At 37.4% G+C, this 27,637-nt stretch overlaps 1 protein-coding gene across 7 annotated transcripts in view; it reads left to right on the forward strand.

Moving 5' to 3' along the window:
- Positions 1-27,637, forward strand: part of LOC126762956 (protein alan shepard) — a 632,879-nt gene that overhangs the window by 2,716 nt on the left and 602,526 nt on the right. For 5 of the 7 annotated variants that reach the window (XM_050480055.1, XM_050480057.1, XM_050480056.1 and 2 more), the window contains exon 1: positions 23,244-24,106. The exons of 1 other annotated variant lie outside the window; for it this stretch is intronic. The gene's annotated coding sequence lies outside the window, so the exon portion shown is untranslated. Of the gene's footprint in view, positions 1-21,015; positions 24,107-27,637 lie in introns of those variants that run through there. One more of the 7 variants, XM_050480059.1, reaches the window with a different exon arrangement.

A 27,637-nucleotide genomic window follows, 5' to 3' on the forward strand; every position in this document is an offset into this window, starting at 1 on the left:
ATAAACACTTCAAAGTCAATTTAGAATGTTTATTATCATTCAAAAGAACATTCTTTGGCATTTATTTTTTGAGCATTATCTCTTTCAAATGTTAGTCGCGGCTATGTCTTAGATAGTCCATCCGTTAAGTACAATTTTCGATGACTCGTTCGAGCATTTCGCCTGGTAACTGACGAATGACATGTGTGATGTTTTGCTCCAAGGCCTCAATCGAAGCGAGATTTTCCGCATAGAGTTTAGACTTTACATATCTCTACAGGAAATAATCTAATGGTATGATATCACACGATCTTGGTGGTTAATCGACCGGCCTTAATTATCTGCTCATTGAAGTGTGCTCTCAATAAATCCATTGATTGATGCGATGTGTAGGAAGTGCGCCGTCTTGTTGAAACCAAATGTCGCCGAGATCACGAGCTTCAATTTCAGACATCAAATAGTCGGTTATGATGGATCGATAACAGTCGGTTACTTACTCACTGGCTTAATTTTTGAAGAAATGTTGACCGATTATTCCAAAAACCATACCAAACCGTTATTATATCCTGAACAGGGTATATTAAGTTTGTCACGAAGTTTGTAACACCCAGAAAGAATCGTCGGAGACCCTATAAAGTATATATATAAATGATCAGTATGTCGGGCTGAGTCGATTTAGCCATGTCCGTCTGTCTGTCTGTATATATATACGAATTAGTCCTTCAGGTTTTAAGATATCGTTTTGAAATTTTGCAAACGTCATTTTCTCTTCAAGAAGCTGCTCATTTGTCGGAACTGCCGATATCGGACCACTATAACATATACCTGCCATATAAACTGAACGCTCGGAATCAAGGGCTTATATGGAAAACTTTCACATTTCACAATGTATTTTCACAAAAGTTGGCGCAGGTTATTTTCTAAGATAATAATGTAATCTCCGAAGAAATTGTTCAGATCGGTTAACTATAGCATATGGCTGCCATACAAACTGAATGATCGGAATCAAGGGCTTGTATGGAAAACTTTCACATTTGGCAAAATATATTCACGAAATTTGGTATGAGTTATTGTTTATAGAAATAATGTAATATCAGAAGAAAGTGTTCAGATCGGATTACTATAGCATATACAAAATATAAAACTTTCGCATTTGACTTGATATCTTCACGAAATTTGGTAGGGATTACTGCTTAAGGTAACAATATATTTTCCAAAAAAATTGTTCAGAACCAATTACTATAGCATATAGCTTCCATACAAACTGAACACATAGTTATTATAATAAAAGAAATGCATCTGTGAAGGGTATATTAGCTTCGGTGCAGCCGAAGTTAAAGTTTTTTCTTGTTTTTTCATGAAATGGCAGCTATACAATCTCTTCTGGTTGCTCTTCGTCCCAAATGCGGAAATTTTGCCTATTTCTATACCCATTGAGCCAGAAATAGGCCTCATCGCTGAGCAAAGTTTGATTCGAAACCGTCGGATCTTCCTGAAAGTTTTCAAGAGCTCATAGAGCGAAGCGATATGGCTTGGGAAGGTCAAGTGGATTCAGTTCTTGTATTTTGTACGCTTTCAATTTAAGATCCCGACGAAAAATGTGCCAAGTCGTTCCCTACGTCAGTCGGAGTTACTAAGAACGGTCCACTCTCAGGTACGACTGCTATATCTTCCTCACTGCGTGCTGGACGTCGTCTATTCGGTCGCATATTATCCAAAACTGAATGGGGGTCTCAAGGTGGGTATGTTGACCATAAGATTTGTGTTGTTATCTTGGTTTTTCATTGACTTGTGGCAAATCTTTTTCAAATTGTTTCTCTCGTTGAGAAATCGCTAGTTTGGTAATTCAACTAAATGTTTCGGGTTTTTCTCTCGTTGAAAGAGCTTTGGACTACTTTTTCATAATTTACATACTTGCTTTAACGGTGTATGAAATACACCCACCTGCATACATGTATAGGTCGAATATACCGAATTTGGTCAACAATTTTCAAGTTTTAGTTGTTCCTTTGTGAAAATTTAATTATTTGCATAATTTAATTTCCATTGAAGAGAAATGCAAAGCCACTACTTGCTCTGCAAAGGCCTCTGCCTTTTGGCAGACTATATTTGTTATCTAAAACCGCCTACAAACCTTGACAAACAGGTGGACAAATAAAGCAGAGAACACAAATGCACACCAACATCCACATGCTCAGTAACTTTTTGCACAGTACAGTTAGTTTATGCATTTCACCATTTTGAATATCCTTTAAAAAGTTTGGCCCCATGCAAAATGGAATCTATTCATAGCAACAACACAAACAAAGACACAAACGAAAATTTGGGAGCAGGTGAGCAGCATTTCGAAACTCGGCCGCCTTACTAAAGCACTCGGCGGCACACTAGGGTTTGAAAATTTGTCGCTTCTCTATTAATTCGGCCGAGTGGGAATGGCAGGTAGGCGTCCAAGTCTGTATTTTTGCCTGTTTGCTGCTGAAACTTTGCTTAGCATAAATTCTCCTATTGTTTAGCATTTAATCCTATTGTGTCCTGTATTGTTGGTCCTGTCGATTTGCAAGTGGGGTGCACATACAAGTATCTTGGTTAATATGCGACTACACACGAACATATGCCGTAATATATTTGGAATCAAAGCTATTTTCGCCTGTTTGCATGAATTATAAGGTTTTTGTTTGTCCGTCTGCTGTTCATTTGCCTTCCGTCTGACAGTATTTTATGCCTCAGGCTTGAGTTAGCCATTTGACGGCTGTAACAATTTATGATAGTTGTCGTTGAAGTTTTAAATCTCCCATTTTCGATTGAAGCCTCTTGTTTGTTAAGGAAACTGTGTTGTTGTATGTGTGATTATGAGTTTATATATGTATATTTGAGGCATCAAATTAACTTGATTGCTTTTATTTGATTGCCTCATTTGGTAATTAATTGCTGTAGATTAATACTTATAATAGTTAGCACCTGTTTCTATACCTTACAACAAAAACAAATTTGAAAGTTAGTTTTTTTGCCGAAAAACTAGGAGAAATTTTAAAAATGAATATTTGTGATTATTGCAATATTAGTGGAGTTTAGTTGCTAGGGCCAAGAGGAGTAGTCGTCCTTTAGGAAGCCTACGCTTGACGCGAGTTTTAACAGACTCTGCGGCCTCACTATCGATAATTCCTCCAGTGTATCATACCTTGAATACCCCAGATGCTTATAGCGTGGTTTTGGCAATGCGGGACAAGTGCACCAGAAATGCTTCATTGTTTCCCTGGTGCCCTGCTCTAGACATTTACGGCAGTCTTCTCGATTTGTTAACCCCAACCTGCGGACGTGTGTCGCCACCAGACAGTGACCTGTTAGTATTCCGATAATGTTCTTACAGTCTCTTCTATCGAGTGCCAGTAGGAATTTTGTGTACTTCCGATCTTCCGTTTTACACAAGGTAGCACGTTCCATCGTATTTTGATTTCTTTACCATGTTTTTGTCCAGGTCATCGTATTGACAATGCATGGGTTTCCCAATGTTCATGATTTTTTCGGTTGTTAGTCGTACACTATTCTTGTCAATCTTGTCCACTATTTCATTGCACTCGATGCCTTTGTGGCCTGGCAACACTTTTCACTGCTGCCCTGCTTCCTAAGACACTTCTGGCCGATATGCGGTGTGAGGTTACTGCCTTGATTGCTGTTTGGCTGTCTACGGCAAAATTTATGCCGGCAGGTGCAATAGAGGGCGTGGCTTTCGCAATAGCAAAGACCTCAGCTTGATATATACTGCAGTGGTCCGGCAACTTAAAAGGCTGCCTTATGCCTAACTCTGGACAGTATATCCCCGCGCCAACTCCATCGTCCATTTTCACACCATCCGTAGAGATGTTTCGAGTGTTGTACAGAGCTAATAGCCATCTCTTTCAATGATTACTTTGAACCTTCTTCCCAGTTGAAATGTGGGAACATGAAATCGGTATTTGCCCAACCGCCATTACTCACCGAGCTATGCCCGAAGGTTCACGTTATATATAAATTCTCCTGCAGCTAGGAGTCGTCCTGCCGATTTTGCTGCGCAGTTTTCACTGTTGCAGTTGTTCTTAAAACTCCCGTTATGCACAGCGCAGCGAGCTTCTAAACCCTTTCTAGTTCGGTAGATGGATTTCGGTACGCCTGTTTACCATACTACTGCACCGTAGAGCGGAATTGCTCTTACATTGGCTGTGATACGATTAGTGATGTTTTCTTCCAACTCTTCAGCTCGTATGGTTGCTTCTTCATTTTTATTGGCATAGACGCCGTTTACGCGGTCATAGCCGAATTTACAACAGCGCGCCAGTCGTTCTCCCTTTTTGCTGTCACCAATTGGAGATTCCAAGTGTAGCCAGTGGAGGTTTTCCTCTTACTCTGCTTCCCCGGCGGCTACTGCGTCGAATACTCTCAGCGCAGGAATCTTTTTGAGTGACTTGTACAATTTGGTCTTTGTTCGTTGAGAGATGACTTTACTTCACAATTGCCTACTCAGTTCGAAGTAGCACCTGACATTGTTGTTGGTGTTAACCTTGGAACCAGATAGACGAAAATATCTACGACTTCGAATTTATGACTGCCAACAGTGACGTGGGAGCCAAGTCGTGAGGGCGACGACTGTTTGTTTGTTGACAGGAGATATTTCGTCTCGCCCTCATTTGCTTCGCACTACGCACTTGGTTGGTTCGTTGGCTGAAAAGGAAGCCGCATAGGCGCCGGACAGCCTGTGGTTGCATTTAAGCCAACGTTAGGCCCATTGTGCCCACGGAAGGTAACCCATTTAAGGCTTATCCAACAACTCTGGAGATTTGGTAACATACCTTATTCTTTTCCACCCCAGCTGCCCAATGTCTCTTAAGTTAAGAGTATTGGGAGCTATGGGTTGAATAATAATGTTTCAGCGTCTTATCATCCTCCGCGCATGCCCTACATTTCATCGAATCTATTTTACCATTTTCTGAAGGTGGGTTCTTACAATTTTGCTAAGCTCTCTTTTACCTAAAAGTAGGTGCTTTTTGGTCTGTCCACCATCAACACTACCCCAAAGTAACTCTGTGACATGCCCTGTGTTGCTTGTGTTACTTGTGTTCCAAGAACTGTGGCTCTTCTACTTCAAACACTACTAAAAGGCAATCATAAAATTGATTAGCAAAAAAATAATAATAGTCAAATATTCGAAATTTCTCCTTGCAGGATTTAAAAAAAATAACTAGATGTTTATGTTTTTTAAAGTTTTCATTTAAAAACAAATCGCTAGTAGAGTAAATATAGCTTTGATTATGGCGAATGTTTATCGCTTTCTCTCGGTCTCTCTCTTGGAATGGAAGTTCATGCACTTAAAATCGCATTTCAAATTTTCCTTTAAGTTGACCGCTACACAAACATGAAATTATCTGAAAATTTACCAACACTTATAAACATGCTAATATACACATCCATACAATTCAAATCGTCACCTAAAATGTGAAAAGCGTATCATAAAAAAAATCGGAAATCGCTGTCAGATCTAGTAACCAATAGTATATACCCATTTTATAACCAAAACTCAAATTTTGTTTCACTAAGAGTAAGAGTGTATGATAACCAATATATACCCATTTTATAACCAAAACTCAAATTTTGTTTCAATATGAGTGGTTTCAATTATAACGTTCTTCCTTTGCCTGTGAACTTATGAAAAGTGATGTTACGTTATTGTACATTTTAGGTGACGATATATTACTTGTATTGTCATATTTATAAATATTTTCTCACTCTCACTGCCCTTCAAAAGCTTTGATTGACAGGAATCGTTAATGTTGGATATTTATTATTTCATAAAGCTTAATTTATGACAGGAGCTTAATAAAAGCCACAAATGAGAATACAATGTTCTCTATGAAACATCTTCTTACACGCGTTATTACCGTTATTATGGTCAAGACCATGCGCCACATTATATGTAGCATATTTATAGGCGTTTTAAATGCCCTTCCTTAGCAACAAAGTATAAAAAGTTGACCTTCCTCCTTTCTTTCTTCCCCGTTTGGTACAAAAACCAAGGCAAGTGTAATGTTCGATTGCAACAAAAATGATATAAATACCAAATATCCACTCACATGTTTTTGATTAAAATATATTGCGAGGAGCTTGCGTGTGTCATAAATCGGTTTAACATACAGATTTACTATGTGTCACAAAGTAACAAAGTAACGGATACTGCGGCTTCTTCAGTGTACTATATAGTCATGTACATACATATTTGTAAGTGTATGAGCTTACGCATGCTATAGATGTGTAAATGTGCAGTTATATATTACATAAATAGTAAGGTAGGAGCCCAATGTTTGATTTTAATCAGTGAGTTTTTATGACATTGTCAGCTTATGGGCGAAAGTGAAGATTCTTTCATAAATATTAATGGATGTGTGTACCTTTGTATAGTTTGCGCATTTTTTTGTATACCCTAAACGGCGTGTATATCAACTTTGTGTGTTATTATTCATTTACCACAGACAGAAGGAAACCTTGAAGACACTATAAAGTATATATGCAAATAGAAATGTTCAGCGTGACTAGTTGCGTCTGTATATACAGTAATTAGTTACTGATTTTCAACTGAAATTTCGCATACATCCTTTTTCCCACAAAATTAGCAAACTATTTTCCGTTGGATGGAAACTTCTGGTCGGATATGCTTTCTGATTTAGTTATAACAGGTCAAATGAAAAGTGGAAGTCAATGGCCTACCGTGGCGGAACACATGTTTTGGCAAAACTCGCTTTTTTTATTCGACATAAATCGCTTTAAAGGTGCTACGTAGATTACAATGACCGTCCAACTTTTCGATACAATTTTTGTAGTACGATCTGTCCTTTGCTTCAAAATAGTCCTCCCTTTCGGTGATCACTTTTCACTTAAGAAAATTTCTTCCCAGCGAGCATTCTTTTGGAATCTGAGAACAGGAAATAGTCGCTGGGGGCTAGATCTTAAGAATACGGGTAATGGGGAACCAGTTCGAAGACCAATTCGTAGATGTTTGTCATCGTTTTCACTGACTTGTGGCAAGGTGCATTGTCTTCGTGAAACAGCACCTTCTTATTTCTTCAAATGCGGTTCTGTTTCGGCAATTTCGTCCTTAAAACGGTCCAATAACGCTATGTAATAGCCACTGTAGATGGTTCTTCCTTTTTTAAGATAGTCAATAAGAAGTATTCCAAGCGCATCCCAAAATATAGACGACATAATCTTGCCAGCCGACTGTTGAGTTTTTCCACGGCTTGGAGCGAGTTCATCGTGTGAGAACTTGGATCATTGTTGATTATATTTTGATAATGTAAACGTACAGTTGAAACCTTTAGAGTGCTTGCTATCTCCAATAACTTCTCTTTATGGTCATCCAAAATAATTATTTTGTGGACTTTTTTGATCTTTTCTTCGGTAAGAACCTCTTTTGGGCGTCCACTGCCTTCACCGTCTTCGATCCTCATTTCACCACGTCTAAACTTAGTATACCCGGCCTTTATGACTGATTTTCCTGGGGCAGTGTCCGAAATCTCTCCATCAAGTCAAGTTTTTGTTTCAACCATATTTTTTCTCCACAAAAATAAATCTTTTATCAACACGCGAAATCCATTTTTGACCATTTTTGTCCAATAACAAAAGTTGCTTCACACGAACTCACAAACTAATGTTCCGACAGCTGTCAAATTTGTGGACGCGCTTTTTGAAGGTTAGGGCTAACTAAAAATCATATGGATTTGTGTAAGGTTGTGGACCTTCCAATTGACCTTTTATAGATAGTTGCAAGAAGAAATCCTCCTGTGGAGGGTATTATGGCTTCGGTGCATGCGAAGTTAACGTTCTTTCCTTGTTATATTTACTTAAAGATTCAAGTCACGTCTTCGACATGAATTTCGTACTTTCACGCTTCAATCTTTATTTATACTTTCTTTTGTTGTTGTTTTCACCATGTACATATGTATATACCTATGTGTATGTATAGTATGTGAAAGTATAATATACTTACTAATAACTAAATGTACTTTAATTTGAACATCCGTGCATGAATTCATCCATATCCATATATTAAAATTGGGAGCACCCTTGGCGATCTCTCATCTCTTTGCTGAAACCTACTGAAATTTAATCACCTTCTGGTAAAATGATGAAAAATTTCTAAATTAAGAACTTAAAATATTAATATATTTTTAATAAATATTTAGTAAAAAATGTGTGAGCATCAAATAGTCGATTATCATGGTGCGATAACGGTCACTACGTTCTTACCGGCATCATTTGAGAAAAAATATCTACCGATGACTCCATCGGTCCACAAACCACACCAAACCGTTGTTCTTTGTGGTTAGAAGAATATTGAATCTCTTTTGGTTGTTGTTCGTCCCAAACGTGGCAATTTTGCTTTTTCACATACCCATTGAACCAGAAAAGGGCCTCATCGCTGAAAAAAATTTGGCTCGAAAACATCGGATCTTCTTGGAATGTTTCAAATGAGCAATTTCAAAATTTAAATGTAATCAAGAACTTAAAATTTGTTTCAGTCCGAGAAAATATTAGTATATATTTTCTTCACCGCATGCAGGACGTGGTCTATTCGGACGAATATTATTGAATAATGAATGCTGGGTCTCAAGATAGATGATGGTGCTGCGAAAGAACTCTTAGTAGGGGTGTTCACCGAAACACATTTTTAAACTCTCGCATGATAAAGCGATAATCAGGCGTAAGATTTCATGATTACCAAAATAACATGACAGTTTTTTTTTTTTTATTAAGTTCGGGTGTCACCGAACATTTTATGGTTCATGATAAAGTACATATTTTTCCAAATATATTATTATACAGAGAAGGCATCAGATTGGTTCAAAATAGCTATATATATTATATTGAGAAGGCAATGGAATTCAAAATAGCGTTATATTTGAAGAAGGCGTGGTTGTAAACCGATTTCACCCATATTTCGTACATGTCATCAGGGTGTTAAGAAAATATTATATACTGAATTTCATTGAAATCGGTTTAGTAGTTCCTGAGATATGGTTTTTGGTCCATAAGTGGGCGACGCCAAGCCCATTTTCAATTTAAAAAAAAGCCTGGGTGCAGCTTCCTTCTGCCATGTCTTCCGTAAAATTTAGTGTTTCTGACATTTTTTGTTAGTCGGTTAACGCACTTTTAGTGATTTTCAACATAACCTTTGTATGGGAGGTGGGCGTGGTTATTATCCGATTTCTTCCATTTTTGAACTGTATATGGAAATGCCTAAAGGAAACGACCGTATAGAGTTTGGTTGACATAGCTATAGTAGTTTCCGAGATATGTAAAAAAACTTAGTAGGGGGCGGGGCCACGCCCACTTTTCCAATAAAATTACGTCCAAATATGCTCCTCCCTGATGCGATCCTTTTTGTCAAATTTCACTTTAATATCTTTATTATGGCTTAGTTATGACACTTTATAGGTTTTCGGTTTCCGCCATTTTGTGGGCGTGGCAGTGGGCCGATTTTGCCCACCTTCGAACTTAACCTTCTTATGGAGCCAAGAAAAACGTGTACCAAGTTTCATCATGATATCTCAATTTTTACTCTAGTTACAGCTTGCACGGACGGACGGACGGACAGACAGACATCCGGATTTCAACTCTACTCGTCACCCTGATCACTTTGGTATATATCTATAACCCTATATCTGACTCTTTTAGTTTTAGGACTTACAAACAACCGTTATGTGAACAAAACTATAATACTCTCCTTAGCAACATTGTTGCGAGAATTCTATAATATAAAAAACGAATCAACGATTTTTGGTACATATATCTCAAGCTGTTACTCGGTACCCAAAGTATTCCGATAACCAAACATTACGTCTACTAAACAGTGTCTATCCAGATACCTCGCTAGGAATGTGCTATATAATTATTTCAGAATTTCATATGAATCACAATATTTACATAAATATAGATTTGAAAGTAGGAACGCCGTTATTGCGGTTCGGAACTGACCACTCATCGCTTACTCCACTCTATTTAGGCATTTAATGCCGGCGCCGCGTTCCAATCACAGTTAACTGAAATACCAGCACCTATGGCGGGAGGAGAAAGAGCAATGTATAATGCCCCACGGTTGTTTGGTTGTACACCACACTGTTGCTTTTTGCAGCCCCTATCAGTGGCATACTTGAGCAATTTGATTGCAATGTCGAGGGCATTCGTATAGCGACTGCTCAACTCAACAGCGTAGGGGCTCTAGGCCCACTAGACTCAGAAGAAATGCAATTGTTTGTCGTTACTCGAAACTTACTTTGTAGTAGCAAGTTTGTTGCTTGGTCGCCTCTTGTTACTTGCTTTTTACTTTTCCTTTTGACTTGTCGCAAATGGTGCTGTCTGATCTGCTGTTCGATAGGGTTCCACGGGCTCGTTGCAAAAGCTCGATAGTCGCCTCTATCATATTGAGGAGAACGTAGCAATCACAGTTACAATATAACGTTTCCTGTTGTACTTGTTCGCTTTTAGGTACGGTAGTCTTATGTTTGGGTATGTATGTATGAATTTCTTCTGGTGTAAACCCTGCAGGAAAATTCTAAAATCAGGAAGTTTGTAGGAGTCAGGAAGGGAGCTCGGAGACTTTGCAAATTATATACATATATATAAATGATCTAGTCACGTTAGTTGCGTCGATTTAGCCCTGTCTGTCTGTATAGACGTAAACTAGTCCCTTTCTCCAAGAAGAAGTAGTGTGTGACAGCTACAAACAATCCGATCAATATCAAGTTCTTTAGAGAAACTTTTTTCAGGAGTTGATCAGAACATAATAGAACACGTATCTGAGCACTGGGATATCCTCACACACTTTGACTTCATATCGGATCACTTGGCTCATGGATTCGCCAAAGTGAACTGTGGCTGCCATATACCGACAAAGGAGTTGTAGGTGGGAAGAAACTGTTAGAAAAGAGGGGCAGTGAGCTTCTTTACGGATGGGTCAAAGCTTGGGGGGAAGCATGGTGGGGTTTACTGACAGGAGTTCTCTATTAACTTCAGCTTCAGACTTCGAGACTATTAAAATGTCTTCCAAGCCGAGGTTACAGCCATTAAGGTAGTAGTAGATCTACTGCTCCGGAGTGCAATCTTCTTCAGAGAAGTGACCATTCACTCAGATAACAGAGCGGCGATACTGACCTTGAACTCATAAACAGTGCGTTCAGGTTTCGTCGAAGAGTGCCAAACCTCGCTATCAAGAGCTTCGAGTGTCTTTGCGATAAGACCAATATATGGGTGCCAGGCCATAGCAGAATCGAGGGAAATTTCAAAGCTGATGAGTTAGCAAGGAAAGGTCCCGTATCCTCTTGTGTTCTACTACTGAATAGCTGGGCTTCGCGGGAGCTTGGCCAGCGCTGGACCACCATCGATACATGCGCTGTTGCAAAAGCCTATTGATCCAAGATTGATCGCAAGAGATCTAGTGATCTCTTTGCCCTCAGTAAGGCTGGCCTCTCCCTAGATGTGGGGGTTTAACAGGCCATTGCCTTTTTGGCATTCATGCTGTAAGGTTGGTAATCTTATCAGACGCCATCTGCAGAATGGAAGTATGGAAGAAGATGAGGTGGAAACAACTCAACATTTCCTTCGTTTGGGAGGTCAAGCCTTAAACAATTGCGAGCGAATACCTTCAGTCATACCTAATTTATAAATTCGAACGCAGGTGTTCTCCTGTTCTATGGCTTCACAAAGGACTGCATGTAGCAGTCTACGTTCGATCTTTGATCAGCCATCTCACCTAACCTAACCTAATCTGATAGGAACAGTAGCATGATCTGTGTATATCTCAAGAGAAGTAGTATTTATTATAGATTATTAATTACTATATTTCATTCCTCAAGGAATAAAGACCTAAACTGTGGTAATTGCTTCATAAAGGACGTACGACGCTAAGGATAAAGTCGAAACCGTCGAATGTCTTCAGGTCTCTTCAAGATTAACTACATATAGTTGAAAAAGTAGAAGATTATGGTTTTCTGATAAAGACCGGAGAATTCTGTAGCTCTTAAAATACACCCTGCATAAGTTAAAAGCGGATTCTTTTCTTCATTTGCTCACCACTTTCCAACTAGTTACATGTTTAGTTCAAAAAAATGCAGCTCCTCCATTCCTGCAGGGTTACCTGCGCCTGCCGCGCTGTTTAACTGCCTGTAAGTGAGTGTGCCTGCGTGTGCGAAAGTGCTTTAGCATGAAATTTCACAAAAACTTTCGACTACAGTTTGCTTGATTGTTTTGGTAGCGCGGTTGCGCGGTTGAGTGCTTCCGTTGGTCGGTCAGCAGATGACTGCCTGGGCTGCCATTACTACTGCCACTACAGCAACAACAACATGTACGCCTCTACTGTTTGCTGCCGCTGCCGGCGCAGTGCTTCTGCACTGCCACTGAATACTTGATGCCGTTAAGTTGCATCGAATTCGGTTTGTTTTAATACTTTTTGCATTGCTACTTACTATTTATTATTACTATTTTTGTTGTTTGTGTTTTTTGTTTTGTTTTTTCTTTTGTTGTAGTTTTCCTTTCATTCTTTCACTGGCGTGGAGTAGCTGCGGGTACTTACCGCTCGTACATTCACTTATAATTACTAATTGTCTGACCATAAAGCAAAGACTGCCTCAAACAGATAGCATTGGCCACAAATTCACGAGTAACGAGCAAGAAAATAAATACGATTGTTGCTATAAATCGACGCACATACTTATATACATGCACTTGCATCTATTTCCGTACTTGCAAAGTGCCACTGCAATGCTCTCGGCCACACACATACACTCACAAAGACTCACTGTTATACAAATGTTTACAATAAATATTTTTGTGTACTGTTATTTATTTGCGAATTAAATATTTGATTTTTTAGCACTCGATAGTCCCAAGTTTCCTTTTCTGGTCGAGTTGTTGCCTCCGGGGCATACCTTGGCATTACGGTACTTTTGTGTGCGCCACAAGTTGCAGCGTCCGCCCGCCAACCTCTTTGCCGTTGTCTAAGTAAATGTGTAACTTGCTTTTACCATTATTGCTCAATATATTGCACTTCAGTGCCTTAAAGCGGTTTTTGACTTTACCTTGCCATATTTTGCATTAGTTAAGATACACATCCACACACCCACACATACAAACATGCATTCCCATATTCCCGTGTAAATAGCACGTTCATAGATATCATCGCGTGTGACCACATTTTAATAAAGCTAATTGATTGATGCCATGTTGCCCAAAGGAAACTGAGCACATATATGTATGTACAGATAAGTGTGTGTGTTATAGTGAATAAATAAAACAATCGAAAACCGTTTTTTAGTGTAAAAATAAGCAAATGACTTCAAGATGGCTCTAAAAATAGTGTGCACTGCGAGAAATATTGCTGCATCAGTCTTGTTTGGAGAGTCATCAGAAAACTAAACTAGAATAGATCTCCTTGGACATATGTATGTGCTTAAAATAACTGCATCACTTTAGGATTGTTCTTGTAGCTGCAGTTCAAGAGGCATAAGATGTAGTTAAACTAGGTTTAGGAAACTCTGCCGATTTTAAAGACCTTTGTCACATTTTCGGTTCCGTTCTCAATCACTTTGGTTATTGAAAGTAACCGAAATCAAAATGAGTTTGAATAACTTGTAGTTGTGCATGTAGTATTTGATGAAATTTGGCCAGGCCTGACAAAATTTTTATTAACATTAGTTTGGACTCAGCACTCATTATTGGATAATTTTCGACCAAATAGACCACGTCCAGCGCACAGTGAAAAAAATATAACAGCCATAGCTGAGAGTACATGAAGACCGTGGAAACTCGGACTTGGCGCATTTTTCGTCAAGATCTTAAATTGAAAGCGTACAAAATACAGCTTGTGCAAAAACTGAAGCCGCTCGACCTTCTCAAGCGACATCGCTTTGCTCTGTGAGCTCTTGAAAAGTTCCAAAAGCCTAATTTTGTTCAGCGATGAAGGCCATTTCTGGCTCATTGAGTATGTAAACAAGTAAAATTGTCGCATTTGGTCCGATTCAGGCCTTGGAGCCAGTTACCAGTCGAAATGTTCAATAGAGTCATCGAAAATTGGCCTCAACGGATGGACCATCAGAGACGTAGTCGCGGCCGACATTTAAAAGAGATAATCGCCAAAAAATAAATGTCAAGAATGTGTTTCGAATGATAATAAACGTTCTCCATTAAACTTGAAGTTTCTGTGTTTTTTGTATTAAAAAGGAGCGAACCTTGAAATGGATCACCTTTTACACGTATCGAATACTTAGTATAATTTTTCATACATTTATTATAAATAATCCACGTCTGGGATGACATTCAGTGCCTTCAGCGAATTTTAGTTTTATACGGTTTCAGCTCATTTTTGGAGCAGCTTCGAGACCATTTTCATAAAGCAGGTCTCAGCACCAGTACGAGTCTAACACAGACACGCTTCTTATTCAAAAAATTAACCAAAATGTGTTGAGTCGATTTACAAGAAATGTTGAGGTATCTCGCTATCTCTCTGATGCGTACACGAAGATTTTGAAGCTTTCACTTTTTCGGTGTTATCGTCAGAGGTGGATGGATGATTTGCATGAGATAAGGTTTCGGTGACTTCATGACCTTCACTGAGTGTTTCGAACCGCTCAAATACCTGTGTTCGTTATCAATTAGACTCTCCAAAACCCTGTAACACTTTCAAAGATTAAGTAGTTGTGATTCCTTTAGAAGAAAAAATTTCCAGCAAACAAATCTTTTATTGTTGAAAATCGCCAGACAAACCTTTCATGTCGTATAAAAACAGAGTCTAAATCTTCTACGAATATATTATGTTATATCATGGGAGTTTAGGAGAAAAGGGAGAGTCATCAATCGGCACCTCTTCATCAACTCTAGTTTCAAGTTACTAGACAACTGAAGTGTCTTAGAAGCAGAGTTGGCCGGCATCAAGGTAGCAATAGACTTACTGCTCGCATGTTCAGCATGTTTCATGGGGGTATGCATAAACTGCCATACGATAACAGATCGCCGGTACTGGCCTTGAACTCGCCGACATTGCACTCAAGACAAGTCACGAAGTGTTTGACTTTGTTGTTCGACTTGTTTGGGCACTTGGTCATAGCGGTATCACTGCAAAACCGCAAAGCTGATCATTATCATCATCAGATAGACAGCGAGTCGATACTTCGCTGAACTATTACTTTCTAGTTTTGGATCTATGAACGTTCCGTGTACTTGGCAATCCCTATTCAAGGATCAGGCCTTGTACAGTTGTAAAATACTTATGGCCCAGAGTGTAAGGCAATATCTTCTATGAACTGCTCGCTCTTAGCAAGGTTCATAGCGGCGAAATGGTAGAGTGTTCTGACGGGACATTATATAATAAATCCAGCTTACACCAGACTGAGGTTGAAACATCTCGGTAGGCACGTCTTCAGCGCACCTGATGAAGTTGCTGGGGTTCGTATTATCCGCTATAATAAATTTGAGATAAGCGGAAAACTTTTCATCGATTTATAAGGGTGTGTTGATCTGGTGGAGTTTTGGCAATCATAAATAACCAGCGTTCACAGCTGTGAAAGTTGGTTGTTAAACTCCGACTCGAACGCTTCCATTTCATCCAAATATTCTTTTTCTTATTTATTGAAGGAGGTTATAGTCGGGTTTACAACAGCGCGCCTAGCGTTCTTTCTTCCGCTTTTTGGTGCCAATTGGAGATTTCAAATGTAGCCGGGTCCATCTCCACCTGGTCTTTCCAACGGATTGGAGGTATTCCTCTTTCTCTGCTTCCTGCGTCGATTACTTTCAGAGCTGGATCATTTTCTTCCAATCGGACGACATGACCTAGCCAGCCAGTTGCTGTCTCTCAATTCGCTGAACTATATGAATATCGTCGTATGTCTCGTTAAATCGACTGCGGTACTCGCCGTTGCCAATTCGGCCATAAATCTTTCCCAAAACTCATTCTTCATTGTTCATTGTTCATGCCCCGTACCATATAGGAGGACGGGAATAATGAGTGACTTCTGGAGTTTGGTCTTTGTTCATCGAGAGAGGACTTTATATCTCAATTGCCTACTTATTTCGAAGTAGCACCTGTTGCCAAGGTTCTGGGTTACGAGGCGTTGTTGTTGGTGTTAAATTATCTACGAATTCAAAGTTATGACTGTCTACAGTGACGTGAGAGCCAATTCGACTGTTTGTTTGATGACAGGAGATATTTTGTCTTGTCCTCGTTCACCACCAGATTCATTTGCTTCGCTACCTTATCCATTCTGGAGAAAGCAGAACTAACGGCGCGGGTGTTGAGGCCAATGATATCAATACCATCGGCGTACGCCAGCAGCTGTACATTCCAATAGAAGATTGTACTTACTCGATTAAGCTCTGTTGTTCGAATTATTTTCTCAAGGAGTAGATTAAAGAAGTCGCATGATACGGAGTCGCCTTGTCTGAAAACTCGTTCGGTATTGTACAGCTCGGGGAGGTCCTTCCCGATCCTGATGGCACTTTTGGTATTGTTTAGCATCAGTAATACAGCTGTGTACTATAATAGTTTTCCGGGGTTATTAAATTCCGACATTGCGGGGAAAGCAGCAATGAAATCGACGAAATTATTTTCTATACGACTATTTCCGACCTCATATAATTAAGTATCTGTAGTCTTTACAAACATGTTTAAGGTTATGTTATAAATACATGCAATATAAGTAATAGACTTTGATAAATCACCCAATCGTTTCTGAACAAGATCAAAAAATTCCATAAGGTCTTAAAAGTTCACATGGTCCAAAGTGTATGCCACTTTTCCAGAATTCTTAGGGATCCAGCAAAACTTTTTTCTGGATGCCAAATTTTTTGTAGTGTGCTCTCTGATTCACACAATGTTCTTATTTATAAGCTCAAATAAAATTTAAGAGCTAAAAGCTTACTGAACAAAGCTTTCGTTTAACCACAACTAAGAGAAGTGTATGATATTCACGAAGATAGTATTGTATTCGTTTGTAAAAAATATGCTCTCGCACAGTGCATTTCATTTGAGCGAAATTCACCACACTCTCTGAGTTGGCTGCAACAAATCGGCAAACGACGAGTGCATTCGGTGTGAATTTGTTTGTATTTCTACAGACATGATGAGCCTTGCGTACGCATGTGGGCATCAGCTGCTTAGCTTACATATATATATATATATATATACATATATATTAGATACATATATAAATATATATTTATGTGGCAACAGCCAAGCATACGGGAGAATGCATTCAATTTTTGAATATCAAACAGCGTTTCCGGCTTGGAAGAACGCAAGCGCGTTGCTCAAAAAATAAAAAAGGATTAGTAGTATATACTTATATATACTTAAATATACATATGTATACACGTATGTAGATATATTGAAAATAAATATGGCTATGTGTTTAAAAGTTTGTATGTGTGTAGGTGTGAGTGTATATGAGTAAAAGTGGAAGTAGGGATGTGAAGATAAGGTGGCAAAATGGCGCTAAACGTGGATTGTTTATACGTTTGTCTAAATATTGTATATACAAGCTTATATAAAAGCATTTTTACAATATATAAAAACATATGGAACAATATATAGATTTCATAGGCTTGTATGCACTGCTAAAGCTGTCTTCCAAAGCCATATGGCAATATCTTTCGATAAAATTGAGCGCAAAATTTTATTTTGTATGCATATATGTAGTATATACTTTTACTTATATACAGGTTTTTACATATATACATACATACATATATGTACCTCTGTCAATATTTCATTGCTAACGCTGCATTTACTCACTGCGCACTCGCCGCGCATACTCTCTGCGCAACTTACTGTTATTACAACCACACACACATACATACACACATCCATACTGAAATGCTCAACCATAAAATCCCAAGTGTGTAATAAAAGAAAAGTCGATAAAGTTGCTGCGAAGCGGCGTCGGCAAGTGAAATGATGTTGCATGCTTGCAATGTTTGTTGTATAAATGCGTTTGTTGTTGTTGTTTTTGTTGCGCATGTCTATAGTAACTTCGGCTTGTGCAGAATATGCCGGCAAATACACGAAATTACGATGCTATTACAAGGCGGCAGAGGCATCAGCTGCAAGCTGCACGCTGGCAGCGAAACAACAAAAACAACATAAATGTGGTAGGAAAATGAGTGGGCGATTTGGTGGGTGGTAGGGACATGCTTACTGTATGTGTTGTTGTTTGTGGCGCTGCAAACTTTATAACTGTTGAGTTTGGGCATTTTTGGCGCTGCAAAGCCGAGCGTCACGAATACAGATTTACGCACAACTCGTATATATATACTTGGATGTATATATGTATATATATACATATATATTTTTTTATGTGTGTATGCAGTTTGTGTTGCTATATAAGCCTAACTGTAGGTGTTCGTAACAGCCCACAGCCGTCGTTGCTGAAATACCGACCGACTAACCGAGCGACCGAAGCGACGAACTGCCACCACTAACCGTACTCTGTTTTCTGTCTAAAGAGTTTTGTTGGCGTAACGGCCGTGTCCAACCTTGCACAATGCGAAACTCAGAAAGCATTCGGCGTTCGGCTACAGAGTGCTTAGCTGAGCGATGAAGGCAAACGAGCGAGTTGCTGATATATGACATATGTACATATATATGTTTTTATATATGTATTGAGCGGCTTTTGAGCACTCGTACGTAAAGCAGCGAGTAGACAAACGGAAATGAAACGCCATTTTTGCAGGAACGAAATGCCACACACACACAAACCAACGTATAAACGAATAATACACAGCCTACACACACATATATGTACAAACACATACATGTATGCATATATAGCAGTACTGTCATGTATATATATAGACATATTTATATATTTATGGCATTCTTTTGTCTGCCATTTCACTTCGTTTCAACGAGTGAATTTCGCGTAAACGATTCCTTGCTCTGTTATAAACGCTACAATAACAATAAATACAACAAAAACAACAACACCGCCTAACGACTTCTACGAGCTTAGCCGTTTGGTGCGCACGAAGCCGAGTGCAGCAGCCGCCGTCGTCCATATTCAAAGGCCGCCGCCACATTTAGAAGTTCAATTGTGCCGGCCAACGCCAGTCGAAGTTAGCAGTCAGCAGTTAGCGGCAGCAATCAGCATCCAGTTAATCAGCAGCAGCTCTACCAAACGCCGTTGGCAGTCAGCATCAGCTGTAAAGCGTTTACCAAGTGCACGTCAAGCTAATTTCAAGCAAAAGATTTGCGTTAAAAAAAAATATAAAATAACGGAAAAATTATTAGATCGAAAAATAAGCGAAAATAAATAAAAGAAAGGAAAATAAATAAAAGAAACGAAAGTAACTAAAGGAAAAGCAAAGAAAGAAAAGCAAAAATTAATAAATAATCAAAAAGCGAAGTAAACGCCGTCACAGCAACGCCAAAGTGAGCAGCAAGCTGGAGCTCGAGCAGCCAACACAAAACGAAAGCATTCGAATCGTATTAAAACAGGAGTGTTTCGCACAAAAACAAGCCAAAAAGTTGAGGAAAAATCGCTATCGCAGACAAGTGCTTTGCATTGAGCGTCGCTGAAGACATAGTTAAAGCGTTTGCTAACGGTACTACATCGTATTCAATAGAAAATAGGTGCGAAAAGCACTAAAAGCAAGCAACCAACAGCAGACATTCGTAGCCACGGCAAACGCGCGCGTTCTATACACTGAATATATATATATATATTTATATTATATACAAAAATAACTGAAAATATTTAGAAATACATACAAACATATTTACATATACACGCCAACACGCCAAGCGAATCTTTGTAATTTCCTAAAAAACACCACACACTGATTACGCCGTGTCTCAGCGTCCATATTGTACGCGCTTGCTTCGCTAACGGTAGTCTACGCCGTTGTACGTGTATGTCGAAACACCGCCGGTAGTCGAACTGTGTGTCTGTGTGTGTGCATATAAGAAAATTTATTGCTACAAAAGCGCACGCCAGCCCAGTGATAGTCAGTGGCAGCGCACCAGTCAGTCAGACAGTCAGCCAAGCAACCAAACAGGCAGCGAACCAAGCAATAAAGCAACAACAAGCCAACGCATCAGTGCGCGATTGACTGGAAACGTTTATAAAACATACAAAGTGTTTACCTGTGCGTGTGTGTGTGTGTGTGAGCGCGAAGTTTTTCCAAATAACATATGTTAGTTGCGGCATAGACATTTAGTGCAGCACAGTAGCGCCGCGAGGTTACGTATACGCCTCAGTGCACCGCCAGTAGTGAGCCACCAGCGGATATCCGTGTCTGCGTTTAAATTACTTACAAAAAAGTGAAAGAAAACGCTTGAAATTTAGTGTATGGTGTTCCTGCGGCAAGCGGTCAATGTGAATTAAAAGTCCATTTATGTGTAACAACTAAGATTGTGAAGAAAGTAATAGTTAAAAAATAAAAATTGAGGTGCAAAATAATTAAAAAAAAAAAATAAGAAAAATGAAATAAATTTATAGCAAATTTGAAATATACCATTTAAAAAATTTCAATAATTAAAAAAAAATTAAAACAATTAAGTAAAATTAAAATAATTACGAATAATTAAAAAAAAATTAAAAATAATTATAGAATTGATAAGAATTAAAAATAATTACGGATAATTAAAAAATTAAAGAAAATTAATATTCAAAAAAAATTTGAATAAATGCAAAATTAAAAATAATTATAAAGTTACGAAAACTTAAAAATAATTGCGAGTAATAAAAAATTAAGAAAAATTAGGAAATTACGAATAATTAAAACTTAATGGCGAATAATTAAAAAAGAAATAAAAAATTATGATTAATTTAAAAATTAAGGAATATTAAAAAATTACGAATAATTGCAAAAATAAGAAAAATTAAAAAACTACGAATAATAAAAAACTAAGAATAAAAAAAATTAAGGAAAATTAAAAAATTACGAATAACTAAAAAAATTAAGGAAAATTAAAAATTAATTGCGGATAATTAAAAATTATTTACGAATAATTAACAAGTAATTGCGAATAATTAAAAACTAAAAAAAAAATTAAAAATAAGTACGAGGAATTAAGAAATTCAAATATTTACGAATTGCGTATAAATTTAATTAAAAAAATTTTAATTAGCAAAACTAAAGTTATTAAGTACTTAGCCATATTAATTCCGTCGTACAGCTGTTTATTGTACTTATTTATTAGTGTTTTTAAATAATTGTGGTGCTGCTGAAGAGTGTAAGCTTAGCTTTGCTTAGTGTTGTTGTTGTTGTAGCTCTGTAAGTATTAGTAAAAATAAGTGTTTTGAGCAAGCGTGTTTTAAGCAAATGAACAGTATTATTTTAAACTGAAAAAGGACAAAACAAAAAATATTTTTACTCAAAGCAAATAACGAAGTGGAGAAATAGCTAAAAATTTTGAAATAGTTAAGAAACTAAATTAATTAAGCTGAGAGAAAGTCAAATAATTGCTCAATATAAAATAAGAATTTCGAAAAATATACCACATACTTGCATTGATTTGAAAAGGTCAAAAAAGTTGGTGAAGTTTTGCTCCAGACTTGTTTTAAAACGTAAATAAAACTTAAGCGAAAGTAAGACGATATAAAGAAAACTCGAAAAAAGTAACCAAATAGCTGTTTTCGGGTGTAAACTATTTTCGAAATAAATTAAAAATACCGAAAAATTTTAAAAACTCGTTCGAAAAATAGATTATGGTTGACAGTGCTTGTAAGTACTACCGTTACTGGTAAAAGTGAAAACAATATTGAGATTTCATAAGAAACCTAGTTTCGAAAACTCAAAAATATACAGAATTATTAAAAAAACAGTAAAAAATTACTAAATTACCAAAAGCGATTTTGAAACTTACACCAAATAACAGAAAAAGTGGCAAGCCGAAGTAAAATATTAAAAAATTTGGTGAAACAAATTTTTTTGGAACTTTAATATTTAAATATGGTGAGAATTAATAAGTGAAATTACTGTAAAAACGGAAATTTTAAGCAAATCACTCTCAGAAAGATTAAAAAAGTTATTCAAAAACAACAAAACTTCAATATTTTGATGTAATTGTAAGAATTATTGCGAAAAGTACTTAAATTAAAGGAAATATTTGAAATAAAAAATTTCAAAAATCTAGTTTTTGAAATATTTTCACCAACAATACAACGAAGACAGGATTTACGGACAGTTCAAAACTTATAAAAAGTGGATTAAAGTTTGGAGAAATTTTGAATAACGATTTGGATTTTGAAAATTCAAAAATTTAGTCTAACGAAAAAAGTAATGTTGTTAAACGAATGTATTGATTACTAACAAAAAGTAGCGGTAAAATAAAAGCACTGAGAGCTGCGAAGAAATACTGTGCAACAAATTATACTAAAATATTCCTAAATATGCCGAAAAGTTTAACATTTTAAAGCCATTTCAAAAAACAAATTTCGAATAAAGTTCGAATATTTCGAAAAAAGTCCGAATAATACTTCGAATATTTCGAAAAAAGTGCGAATAATACTCGGAATATTTCGAATAAAATCCGAAAATTACTCCGAATACTTCGTATCAAGTTCGAGTAATACTCCGAAAAATCCGAAAAGTACTCCGAATACTGAATACAACCGTTAACCAACAAAAAAAAAAAAAACACGGGACTAATATATCGAAATCGAAATATACGAATAACCTTTGGCGTTTATGTATATGTGTCCAATTCGTTGAAAAATTAAAAAAAAATTGTGAAGAAATTAAATTGTTGTGTGCAGTTGGCTAAATTACAGTTTCGTAAATTTGTGAAATCCAGTGAAAAATTGAGTTTTACAATAAATCCTTCTACACTCCGAAATTACTCTCCGAAAATACTTCGGAATTTTGCCGAATATTAAATTACACACATTTGTGACGATCAATAAACAGACGCACTGAATTAAGCAATTCTTGTGAACAAATTGCTCAATATAAAATAACTTGCTCGATTCGAATACTCTAAAAAATTGTATGAAACAAAGTTTTATAGCGAAATTATTAACAACAAACCCATACCTTGCCAAACCCAATCAAAAATTTGTTGAGCAAATAACCGCGAACCAGTCTTAGCACCTACCAACAACAATTCCAGCTAAAGTGAAAATTTAATAATATTCCAAGAATACCTAAATTCGAAACAAAAGCAAAAGCAATATACTCAAAGAGCAATAAAATTGCATAAAAAGCGAATTGAAAATCGCCAAACACGATAAAATAACAATCGTAAATCCGACACAACCTAACGGCAGTCACAATTAATAGCACATTTGTCAACAACAACAAGGCGCACAATCCCCCGCACTACCAGCCCACAACCGTAGCCATCTTTGCCGCCAACGTGCCATCAATAAGCACTAAAATTGCGTCAATAAAAAGGAAACCCTCTCCAGTCCCCATTCCACATAAGCAGCTCATTCTAGCGACAGCGGCAGCAGCAGACGGCGCAGCAGAGGCCTCGACAGCGGTAGCAACAGCAGTTACACCAACAGCAGCAGCGGCAGCAGGAGCAGCGGCAGCGGCGGCAGCAGCAGCAACAGCAACACCAATAACAACAAATAGCCATTTAACGGCATACACGGAACCGTCATCTGTGGCAGTGGCAACAACACACGCGACCACAGCAATAACAACAGCCACAACCAACGAAGCAGACACCAGTCACGCTAACAGTCTTGCTGACATTACAGCAACAACACCTAACGCATTAGCGCCAACAACAGCGACAGCAACAACAACAGCAGTAATCGGTACACCACCCGTACTCGATTATTTGAGTCAACAACAGCAGGTGCAGCAAACACAAGCGGTGCCACAGCGCTCCACCGCCGTTTCCGCTGCTGCTTCTGCTAATTTGATTTCACGTCAAACGTCGCAACAACAACACCAACTGTCGCAATCACAGCCACAGCAGCAGCCGCTGCTGTACACGTGCTCCTCCGCATCGCTGGCGGCTTCATCGTCATCGATACTGGCTCAGCCGCCGCCAACAAAGATTTTTAAGACGGATCATTTGTGTGTGAACGCTTACGGTTTGCCCACTGTTGCCGCTGCTGCTGCTGCTGGGCATCCTTGCGTCTACTGTGTCATACCAGTTGTGGTGAGTGTCTCTTTTTTTCAGTTTCCAGATTTTTTTTCGGCTGGTCCGTAGTGCTTGTTGCTTTGAATTTTAAGGGGAAAAAACGAAAAAAGTCCCGGTAAAAAGGTTATGAAAGCTCCTAAAAATTTCAAAAAAAAAATCTAAAAATTGCGTTTCTGACCTGCCCTTAACTGCTTGTATCCTGCGTATTTCAGTGTCCTTGTCATTTTATGCACGAATTATTCATAATATTAAGTGGAAGAGGCGCTGCCACATTATCATTTCATTGCTTTGCATTGTTCATTGTTCAGTGGCATGTGAAAAAGGGTTAACGGCAAGTCCGTAACAAGGAAAAAGGCTAAAATTGTATTTCTTATTTTATTTACTTCGAACAATACAATTGTATGCCTTGCAGGCAAAGCAGCGGCTGAGTAAATTCATTCGGTGGATTGAAGAAAATCACGGATATTTTTAAACCCATACATTTACGCGTTTATATATCACATTTTTTATATTATTCTTGCATAATTCGTTTTATTCTTCGTCGGTCTTTTTGCCCAAATTAACTTTGGCTTATCAATTTTTTATTCTTATGAGCAATCAACGAATAAATGGTATAAAAAAGGAGTCATAATAAAACACAAACAAAAGTTATCTTCAAATAAAATATTGCAGTCGTTCTACAATTCACAAATCTAAATTAAGATAACGCTCTGCTTAACACAATGGTATTGTCTTTGCCCTGATTTGACCAAGAAAGAAACAACATTTCACGTAATATAATTCGAATCCTTATTATTGCTTTAAAAATAGGCACATTTTGAGTCAATCTTCTATATACTTATTATAAGCCTCTGCTGGAATATTCTTTAAGGTCTTCAGCGATCTTTAATAGTTTCGTTTTCGGTCCATTTTTGTAGCGACATTCGCTAAATTGTTGGACAGTTATATTCATACATCCACGTCTCGTCACCAGTAATGATGCATCTCTCTTCCGACCTCTAGAAATTAGATGAAGTTTGCGCGGCCTATTGCCTGTTTTGCTTTTGCGACCTCTACTGCACGTTGTTTTGCAAAAAGATTCAGGTGCTTTGGTACGAGTTTAGCATTAACACGTTTCATACCAAAAACATTAAACAAAATGTGCTGAGTCGATGCACAAGAAATATTGAGATCCTTACTCATCTTTACAACATTATCTCTTTATACCCAAAACATTAACCAAAATGTATTGAGTCCATCCATAAGATCTTGAGATCTTCTCTTATCTCTCTCTTGCCAGCACGACGATGTTCGAGCACTGTTTTTGTTTTTTAACTATCTCGATGTCAACGTCACTAAAAGAATTGGGTGGACGACGACACTGAATGCCTTGTGGTGTGCGTGATAAACGTCTTTGATAATGGATTACATTGGAAACACAAAATTTCTAGGAAACTCGTTGTTCAATTTCATTTCCATGTTAAAAATCGCATCGTAAATAATCATTTGTCAAGCACACTCTAATTTACATATGGGGAAACTTTACGCTAATGAAAAGGTTGTACTACTCCAGGATAAAAATATATATTTAAAAAAATCCGGGTAATATTTGATAAGAGCAATTAAAAATAATTTTTTTTGCGTCATTGAACTAGCAAAGATGTCCAAATATATACCTTAAAATGGTAGATCTCAAAATGTATAGTCACATACAAAAAGTAGGTCCAGTAATTTTGTAGGACGCCCAATTTACTCGGATCCTGCTTTACGAACATGAATATAAGCGTTAGTCTGCCTTATGTCGACTAAAAAAGTAACCAAATTTTTGAGTGTTTCGAGCTGGGGCACCGAAATTAAATGCATTATAGCGTCTCTTTGTAGTACGTTTGATGCTCTTGCGAAATCCTCACCTTGCCGTTCAATTTTAATGACAGAAAAAATTTATCGTCATTTTTGAGACCTTATAGTGTAGATTTCACCAAAGTTATTAGAGACGAATTATTCATCTAAAATAAAAAAAAATAAAATTTCCTTGATTAGAAGATGAGTATAGGTCGTGATTAATCAAAGGATCTGGTCATTTCATAGTTTTAAAAATAAAACTATTTTTTGAAATTTTATAATTAACGTAACCCTTAAAAAATGTATTAATCTCTTCTAATGCTAGTTAGTACACCTTCCAGTTGCTCCATTTCTTTTTAAAATCGTTCCATACAAACAAATGCACGAATTACTTACAGCAAGAAACCCCAGTGTTATCATTATTTGTCTATATATGGATTTCTTCGAAACTTTTGTTCAAGAAGTATAACATTTAACTTCCAACATTAAGTAGATCATCAAATCAGTTTTTGACGAGCTTATAAAGGCTGATCCATTTCGAGATTCTCTGCTTTTTTGAAGAAAAAAAACTTCAAATTTAATAAGGAAAGTTTATTATCATTAGAAAGAACATTCTTTGTCATTTATTTTTTGAATATTATCTCTTTAAAATTTGGCTACGGCTACGTCTCAGATAGTCCAACCGTTGAGCCCAATTTTTGATGACTCGTTCGAGCATTTCGACTGGTAACTGGCGTCTGACACACGTGATGCTCTGCTCCAAGGTCTGAGCGGAAGCGGAATTGTCCACTTAAACCTTAGATTTTACATTTGCCCACAGGAGAAAGTTTAACGGTGTGATATCAACGGTTTTGGTGACCAATTGAGCCGCTCAAAACGTGAAATTATCTGCTCACCGTACTGTTCTCTCAATAAATCCATTGATTGATGGGATGTGTGAGAAGTGGCATCGTCTTGTTGAAATCAAATTTCGCCGAGATCATGAGCTTCAATTGCATGCATCAAATAGTCGGTTATCATGATGCGATAACGGTCGCCATTGACGTTGACGTTCTTCTCGGCATTATTTTTGAAAACACAACCACAAACCACACCAAACCGTTAATTTTTCTGGATAAAATGACAGCTCTTGAATCTCTCTCTTGGAAACAGTTACACAAAAATTACGTATTATATAATATTTCTTTTCGATTCACTCACCATTTTTAAGTAGTTCTTCTCTCTTTGGAAAATATAATACATACAAATATTTGAGTTAATTACTCAGTCTTTTAAGTGTTATAATGTCTGGTATTCATCTGTACTTGATTATGTCACTCTGTTTTATTTATGCCAATTGTATGTTCGATTCATCACTCTTCATGTTATGACGAACCAATTACAGCTTATAGCACATATGTATGCTTAGATAATTGTAATTAGAAAAAAATTGAAATTAAAAAAAAAGAATCGTCAAAGTAATTAGCTAATGGCGTCTTTTCTTTGTAGCTATGTTAGCAGCCAGGTCACATACCACCTTATGCCGTTAACTACTCCGTTTAAATTAGCTAGTTTCATTAGTCGACATCCGTCTGTTACTAGCTAGCCAAAAGCTTTGATATATACTCTGTTGATTTCCTTTAATTACAGGAAAATATTGGCACTTTCTTGTCAAAGCAAAATGCATAAAAATATTTTCTACAAATAAAAAAATGAAAAAAACAAAATTGGAAAAATGCAACAGACTGA

This window comes from Bactrocera neohumeralis, chromosome 6 (assembly GCF_024586455.1).
Source record: "Bactrocera neohumeralis isolate Rockhampton chromosome 6, APGP_CSIRO_Bneo_wtdbg2-racon-allhic-juicebox.fasta_v2, whole genome shotgun sequence".
NCBI classification, from domain to species: domain Eukaryota; kingdom Metazoa; phylum Arthropoda; class Insecta; order Diptera; family Tephritidae; genus Bactrocera; species Bactrocera neohumeralis.